Genomic DNA, 8,783 nt, shown 5'->3' with positions numbered 1-8,783 from the left:
TTGGCATTTGTTTTTCTGTCTCTACTTTCAGTCTCTCTTTATCGCTCTCTCTCTCTCTTTTTTTTTAAAATAAGCTTTATCTTTTTTTAGTGCAGCTTTAGATTTACAGAAAAATTTCAAAGAGTTGCCAAATACTTTGCACCTGGTTTCCCCTAATAACATCTTACGTTAGTATGCTACATTTGTTATAATTAGCAAACCAATATTGATACATTATTATAAACCAAGGTTCATACTTTATTTAACTCTCCCCAGTTTTTAAAAAAGTATTTATTTATTTAGTTAGTTTATTTATTTGTCTGTGCAGTCTTAGTTGCAGCACGTGGCACGTGGGATCTTTGATGTTCATTGCATCTTGAAGAATCTTTAGTTGGAGATATGAGATCTACTTCCCTGACCAGGGATCGAACCTGGGCCCCCTGCATTGGGAGTGCAGAATTTTAGCCACTGGATTACCAGGGAAGTCCCTAGCTTTCCCCAGTTTTTGCCTGATACCCCTTTTCTGTCTCAGAATCTGGTTCAGGATACCACATTAGACTTAGGTGTCATGTCTTCTTGCTTTCCTTAGTTGTGACAGTGTCTCAGACTTTCCTTTTTTTTTTTTTTTAAATGACTTTAGCAGTTTTGAGTAGTTCTGGTCAGGTTTTTTGTACAGTATCCATCAATTGGGGTTTTTCTGACATTTTTCTCATTATTAGACTGAAATTGTGGGCTTTAGGGAGAAAGATCACACAGGTGAAATGCCATTTTCATCACCTTCTATCAAAGGTATGTACTACCAATATGACTTATCACGTGATGCTGACCTTGATCACCTGCAGAGGTAGTGTTTGTTAGGATTCTTCATTACCCCACCCCTCCATCCTTCTCATACTGTACTTTTTGGAAGTAAGTCCCAGTGGGTTGTCCGCACCTAAGTAGTAGAGTTAGGCTCCACCTCTTCGAGGGTGTAATATCTACACAAGTTATTTTAACCTCTAATGCCTGGAGATTTGTCTCTTCTCCCCCATCTATTTATTTAATCTTTTATTTATTCAGGGGACTTCCCAGGTGCTGCAGTGTTAAAGAATCCACTTGCCAATGCAGAAGATGAAAGAGATGCAGCTTTGACCCCTGGGTCGAGAAAATCTCCTGGAGTAGGAAATGTCAACCCTCCAGTATTCTTGCCTGGAAAATTACATGAACAAAGGAGCCTGGCAGGCTATAGTCCATGGGGTTGCCAAGAGTCAGTCATGACCACACACACATACACATGGACTCCTGGATATTTACTTTATACTTTAGGTTATAATACAATCTACTTCATTTTTTTCCCTCAAATTGTTCCAGCTTTGGACGTCGGCAACTCTCTTCAGTTGTCTCCTGTGTTCTTTTGACATACTTTCTTTAATGTGGGATTTTTTCCCTGCCCAGTCCTAGAATCAGCCATTCCTCCAAGGAACCCTTGGTACCTTTTGCTGGAGGATGGTATTAGAAACCAAGATCTGGGTGCTAGGAGTGCTCATTACTACCGCAATATCACTGCTTTTAGGTTCTCTCAGAGCAAGGAAATATGTGTGTATATATAGGTCTCTTTTTAAACAGCATATATATGTGATTTTCTTCTTTTATTTATTTTTATTTATTTTATTTTTTTGATTTTTTTTAAAAAAATCCAATCTGAGGACTCTGCTTTTGTAGGCAATTTAAATGATTTAGTTTATTATGAACACTGCTTACATAGGAAGCTCTGGGATGCCCTGCCTCATCATAGCTCTCTATCAGTTCAGTTCAGTCGCTCAGCCATGTCCGACTCTTTGTGACCCCATGGACTGCAGCACGCCAGGTTTCCCTGTCCATCACCAGCTCCCAGAGCTTGCTCAGACTCATGTCCATAGACTCAGTGATAGCATCCAACCATCTCATTCTCTGTCCCCTTCTCCTCCTGCCTTCGATCTTTCCCAGCATCAGGGTTTTTTCCAACGAGTCAGTTCTTCGATCAGGTCCCCAAAGTGTTGGAATTTCAGCTTCAGCATCAGTCCTTCCAGTGAATGTTTAGGACTGATTTCCTTTAGGATCGACTGGTTTGATCCCCTTTCAGTCCAAGAGACTCTCAAGAGTCTTCTCCAACAACACAGTTCAAAAGCATCAGTTTGGTGCTCAGCTTTCTTTATGGTCCAACTCTCATATTCATACATGACTACTGGAAAGATCATAGCTTTGACTAGACAGATCTTTATCGGCAAAGTAATGTCTCTGCTTTTTAATATGCTGTCTAGGTTGGTCATAGCTTTTCTTCCAAGGAGCAAGTATGTTTTAATTTCATGGCTACAGTCACCATCTGCAGTGATTTTGAAACCCAAGAAAATAAAGTCTGTCACTGTTTCCATTTTTTCCCCATCTATTTGCCATGAAGTGATGGGACCAGATGCCATGATCTTAGTTTTCTGAATGTTGAATTTTAAGCCAGCTCTTTCATTCTCTCTTTCACTTTCATCAAGAGGCTTTTTAGTTCCTCTTTGCTTTCTGCCATAAGGGTGATGTCATCTGCATGTCTGAGATTATTGATATTTCTCCTGGCAATCTTGATTCCAGCTTGTGCTTCATCCAGCCTGGCATTTCGCATGATGTACTCTGCATAGAAGTTAAATAAGCCAGGTGACAATATACAGCCTTGACGTACTCCTTTCCCAATTTGGAACCAGTCCATTTTTCTATGTCTGGTTCTAACTGTTGCTTCTTGACCTGCATACAGATTTCCCAGGAGGCGGGTCAGTTGGTCTGGTATTTCCATCTCTTCAAGAATTTTCCACAGTTTGTTTTGATCCACATAGTCAAAGGCTTTAATGTGGTCAGTGTAGCAGATGTTTTTCTGGAATTCTCTTACTTTTTCTATGATCCGGTAGATGTTGGCAGTTCGATTTCTGGTTCCTCTGCCTTTTCTAAATCCAGCTTGAACAGCTGCAAGTTCTCAGTTCATGTACAGTTGAAGCCTAGCTTGGAGAATTTTCAGCATTGCTTTGCTAGTGTGTGGCATGAGTTGCAACTGTGTAGTAGTTTGAACATTCTTTGGCATTGCCTTTCTTTGGGATTGGCATGAAAACTGATCTTTTCCAGTCCTGTGGCCACTGCTGAGTTTTCCAAATTTGCTGGCATATTGAGTGTGTACATAGCTATCCATGGCAGCATCTGTATCTCCTTGCTTGAAATTTTCCCTAACTGCTGGAGTCTGAGCTTCCCTGGTGGCTTAGGAGACCCAGGTTCAACCCCTGGGTTGGGAAATTCCCCTGGAGAAGGGAAAGGTAACCCACTCCAGTATTCTTGCCCAGAGAATGCCTTGGACAGAGGAGCCTGGTGGGCTACAGTCCATGGGGTTGTAAAGAGTTGGACACGATTTGCGACTAAAGAAGTTAGAGTTTACTCAGCCACAAGCAGTCTAGGGTGAAAATGTCTGAAAGCTTATACCCAGCAGCATCTCTCAACCACTGACTGATAAATATACACCCCAACCTCTTCTCCCCTTTTCACTCTGGACTCATTCTGCAGGGACTTTATGCAGCTCTCAAAAATCTCCAACAGGACTAAGCTGCAGTTATCCACAATGAGAACGTGTTTCATAACATACCCTTTTGTGATTGCCTTCCCTTCCTTGTCTCACTTTTCCATTCCCCAACCAGTGCTTCCGGGGATCACTTCCCAAATAAATGACTTGCACTTGGATCTTTGTTTCAGGTTATGCTTCTGAGGAAACCTAAATTAATACACTGACACATGTGAATATATTTCTATGAGGTAATGCTTTTTCTATATAACTATAATTCTCCCACTCCTACTCCTTTCCTGTCTTTTCTTCCTATTTGTTTTCTCCTTACTCTGGCAATAGTTTAGAAGTTTTACACTCTATTTCTCTTCTTTTTGAGGTTACTTTTATGTTTTTAATATGCTTAGTGAGCAGTATCTCCACTTTCCTACAGAATAATGGAAGGACTTTAGGAAACTTTTAAGCTGATCTGTCTTATCATTCAGACCATCACTGAGTAGTTTTAAATCCCACCTTTTTCTTCTTTTTGGCCAGCCTGCTTGGCTTGAGGTGTCTTATTTCCCCAGTCAGGGATTGAACCCAGGACTTTGACAGTGAACAAGTAGAGTCCCAACCACTGGATCACCAGGGGATTCCCAAATTCCGCCTTCTTTTAATTACTTCTTCTTACTGTAAGTTGGACATTACTTTTTAGAAATATGTTTTTTTAATAGTCAATACTTATTTAAATACATTTATGAATTTCTTTGCTGTTTTTCTTGCCTGCATCTGCAAGCAAGAGTGTGCTTTTTCTTCTCAAAGTATAACCATTTGTAATTCGTTAGCAACTGTTTGTCAGTAATATACTCTCTCAACATTAAAAAAAATATTTTATTTATTTTTGGCTGTGCTGGGTCTTCATTACTGCTCAAGGGCTTTCTCTAGGTGCAGTGAGTGGGAGGTACTGTCTAGTTTTGCTGTGTGGGCTTCTCATTGTGGTGGCTTCTCTTGTTGTAGAGCACAGGCTCTAGGGTGTGTGGGCTTCAGTAGTTGCAGCACATGGGTTTCAACAGTTGTGACTCATGGTCTCAGTAGTTGCAGGGTACAGGCTCTAGAGCCTGGGATCAGTAGTTTTGATGTCAGGACCTAGTTGCTCCATGGCATGTGGGATCTTCCTGGACCAGGGATCAAACCCATGTCCCCTGCATTGGCAGGTCAACTCTTAACCATTGGACACCAGGAAAGTTCTCACAATGTATATTTTTTAATGTCTTTATTTAATTCTTACTATTGATAATTTCACAATTATCTCACTGATTATTTAGTATAGAATTCTAGATTGACAATTAATTTCCCTAACTTCTGTATACTACTGTCTTTTGATTTTTATATCCAGAGTTTGGATAAGAAATGTGCTGGCAGCCAAATTAACATATGTGTGTGTGTGTGTATGTGTGTGTGTGTGTATTAGGCAATCTGACTTTTCTTTTTGGTAGCTTTTAAAGATTATATTCTTACATTTCATATGTTTTTGTATTTTACTAGAATTTCTTTAATTTTTTTTTAACGTATCCTACTCAGCAGTGAGGATCCCTGACTTCATAATTTTAGCTATTATATCTTAAAATATTACCTTCACCTATCTCTGTGAATTCTTAATTTGTGATCTTATTATTATATATAATATCTTGTCATCTGCAAATAGTAACCATTTTACTTATTCCTTTTCAATTTAGATGCTTTCCTTTTTTTTTTTCCTAATTGCTCTGGCTAGAATTTCCAATACTGTGTTAAGTAAAAGTGGTGAGAGTGATCATCTTTGTCTTGTTCCTGACCTTAGAGGAACAGTTTTCAGCTTTTAACTATTGAATATGATATTAGCTCTGGGTTTGTCACATGTGGCCTTTATTATGTTGAGATATGTTCTCTCTTATAACATTCTCTTTTATACCCACTTGTTGAGAGTTTTTACCATAAATGGATGTTGAATTCTGTCAAATGCTTTTCTACTTCTATTGAGAAGGTCATATGATTTTTGTCCTTCATTTTGTTAATGTGGTGTATCACTTTGATTGGTTTGTGGGTGTTTAATAATTCTTTCATCCATGGAATAAATCCCACTTGATCATGGTGTACGATCCTTTAAATGTATTGTTGAATTTGGTTTGCTGATATTTTGTTGAGGATTTTCACATCTTTATTCATTGGGAATATTGGACTGTAATTGTCTTTTCTTGTGATGTCGTCTAGTTTTGGAGTCAGTAATGCTGGCCTCATAAAATGAGTTTGGAAGTGTTCCCCTCTCCTCTGTTTTTTTTTTAAGAGCTTGAGAAGGATTGGTATTAGTTTTATGAATGTTTGGTAGAGTTTACCAGTGAAGTCATCTGGTCTGGACCTTTTGTTGTTGTTGTTGGGAGGTTCTTAATTACTGATTCAGTATCTCTATTTTTTAATTGATCTGTTCAGATTTTCTGTTTCTTTGTGATTCGGTCTTGGTTGTTTATGTTTCTAGAAATTTATCCATTTCTTCTAGTTTGTCAAATTTGTTGATGTGTATTGGTTCACAGTAATCTCTTAAGATCCTTTGCATTTCGAAGTATTAGTTGTAATGTTTTCTTTTCCTGATTTTATTTGTGTCCTGTCTTTTTATTCTTGATGAGTCTAGCTAAAAGTTTGTCAGTTTTATCTTTTCAAAGAATGATCTCTTAGTTTCAGTGATCTTTTCTATTTTTTTTTAGTCTCTAATTTATTTTCACTCTGATTTTTGTTAGTGCATTCCTTCTACTAACTTTGGGCCTCATTTATTCTTCTTTTTCTAGTTCCTTGAGGTGTAAAGTAAGATTGTTTGAGATTTTTTTGTTTACTGATGTAGACATCTATTACTATGAACTGCTCTCTCACAACTGCTTTTGCTGCGTCTCATAAGTTTTGTTATGTCATATTTCTATCTTCATTTATCTCAAGGCATTTTTTTGTTTCTCTTTTGATTTATTCTTTGACCCACCGGTTGTACATGAATCCATGGTTAGATAAATGTTGGATATTTTATTTTTATGTATACTGACTACTTTTCACACTCTTTTTATCTTTATCCCCATCTACCATATTCTAGATGACTTTTTTGGTATGTTTTCCAGTTTGTTTATTCTTTCTTCAGCTTTTTCTAATCTGTTTAATCTAATTATCAACTCAAAATTTTTAATGACTATGTTTATTATATATATAAATTCCATTAACATTTTACCTCATTTTGTTTAAAAAAATGGATTTCTCTTTTAAAAAAATCTCCTTAAATATTTTTAAACATATTTATTTTATAGGATCTACTTACTTTTCCTTTTGGTGACTGGTTTTCTTGTATAGTATGTAATTTTTTACTGTGAATTCCTCTCATTCAACACTATGACTTCCAGTAGTTTTTCAGTTTATATTTCCCTGGTAGCTGTTTTTTCCCCCCAAGATCCTTTCCTTTGCCCTACCTGTGATGTCTTGCTCTATGTCTGCATGGCTTGCAATTCAGTCAAAACTTCAAGGTGACTACTTTGTATATATCCAGAGCTCTTTCTCTGTATAACTCCTTCCTCTTTGGACATGACTGAGCACCTCACAAGTCTCTGGTACTCTGCCCCATAAATTCCAGCTACCATGTGCTTTCCAAACTGATGTCTTTCTCTTCAGTTAATCAAGGTTGCTATAAACTATTAAGGATCTCCCTGCTTGTGCCAGAGTGCTGGTAAATGTCTCTGCACAGAAAATTGAGGCCACTGTAAGGCTCACTCTGTTGCGTTTCTCTCTGGAGTCATAGGCTTGTGTTGCCTATTGTTCAGTGTCTGAAAACAGCTGGTTTATATATTTTGTCCAATTTTTTAGTTATTTGTAGTGGGGAGGGCAAGTTAACTCTAATTCTAGTTACTCTGTTGTGTCTATATGTGGAACTCCCATGTTGCTTTTTTCTATTTGAGAATTTGGTACTTTAAATAATCTTCGAGGAAATTTTTATTGTTAAGAAAGGTTTTCTTTTATGCATGGATAAAAATAACATTAAAATGTGTATAATATTTAAGTATTCTAGAGCTTGTCCTTTACAGAAATTACCCTCTTTTATGTATACTGTGGTTTATATGTATGTATATTTATAGATGTATACCTATGTATTGAGCTTCCGGTGGCACTAGTGATAAAGAACCCACCTGCAAGTGCAAGAGACGTAAGAGTTATGTGTTAGATCCCTGGGTCAGGAAGATCCCCTGGAGGAGGGCATGGCAATCCGCTCCAGTATTCTTGCCTAGAAAATCCCCATGGACAGAGGCGCGTGGGGGCCTACAGTCGATAGGCTTGCACAGAATTGGAAACTGACTTAGCACACACATATTCACTTATGTATTATATGTATGCAAGCATATTTAACCTTATATGTTTGAGATATATAAACAGGCACAACACACACAGAGCCCACTGGTGGGAATCTGGATTGAATTGTGTCCTCCCACAGAGCCCACTGGTGGGAGTGTGGATTGAATTGTGTCCTCCCAAAAGGTATGGCTAAGTCCTAACCCCTGATACCTGTGAATGTGACCTTATTTGAAAATAGTGTCTTTGCAAATGTAATTAAATTAAGATGGACTCATACTGGATTAACGTGGGCCCTGATCAGTGGCTAGTGTCCTAATAAGAGGGAAATTTGGATTCAGACAGACAAGTAGAGTGAAGAAAGCCATGTATGATGGAAGCAGAAAGTGGAGTTGTGCTGTCTCCACCAAGGACCCCCAGGGATTGCCAGCAACCACCAAGGTGGCGCCAGTGGTAAAGAACCCATCTGCCAATGCAGGAGACTTAGGAAATGCGGGTTTGATCCCAGGGTCAGGAAAACCCCCTGGAGGAGGGCACAGCAACCCACTCCAGTATTCTTGCCTAGAGAATCCCCTGGACAGAGGAGCCTGGTGGGCTACAGTCCACAGGGTCTCAAAGAGTTGGACACGACTGAAGTGACTTAGCTCGCACACATGCACTAGAAACTGCAAGAGACCAAGGACTCTTCTCCAGACTTGGGCGGAATGTGGCCCTGCTGACACCTTGAATTTGACTTCTCACCCTCAGGACTATGAGAGAATAAACTTATGTTGGTTTAAGCTAAACAAGTTTGTGGTACTGTGTTATAGAAGCCCTCAGAAATTAGTATAGACATCTTATATAAGTCATTGGCCCCTGTACCAAAGATATTCAAGTGGAGAAAGTCAGTAGAAAAGACAATGTAGACACTTGGAATTTAGGGGACAGGTAAAGA

At 38.5% G+C, this 8,783-nt stretch overlaps 1 non-coding gene across 1 annotated transcript; it reads right to left on the bottom strand.

Annotated features, from left to right (window-relative positions):
- Positions 1-389: 389 nt before the first annotated feature.
- Positions 390-462, bottom strand: TRNAG-CCC (transfer RNA glycine (anticodon CCC)). Its single transcript has one exon. It is a non-coding gene; the product is annotated as a tRNA-Gly (tRNA).
- Between the last annotated feature and the right edge of the window lie 8,321 nt (positions 463-8,783).

The sequence above is a fragment of the Muntiacus reevesi genome, chromosome 2 (genome assembly GCF_963930625.1).
Source record: "Muntiacus reevesi chromosome 2, mMunRee1.1, whole genome shotgun sequence".
Taxonomy (NCBI): Eukaryota; Metazoa; Chordata; class Mammalia; order Artiodactyla; family Cervidae; genus Muntiacus; species Muntiacus reevesi.
Note: the sequence above shows the minus strand (reverse complement) of the source record. Positions and strands in the feature narration are given on the sequence as shown.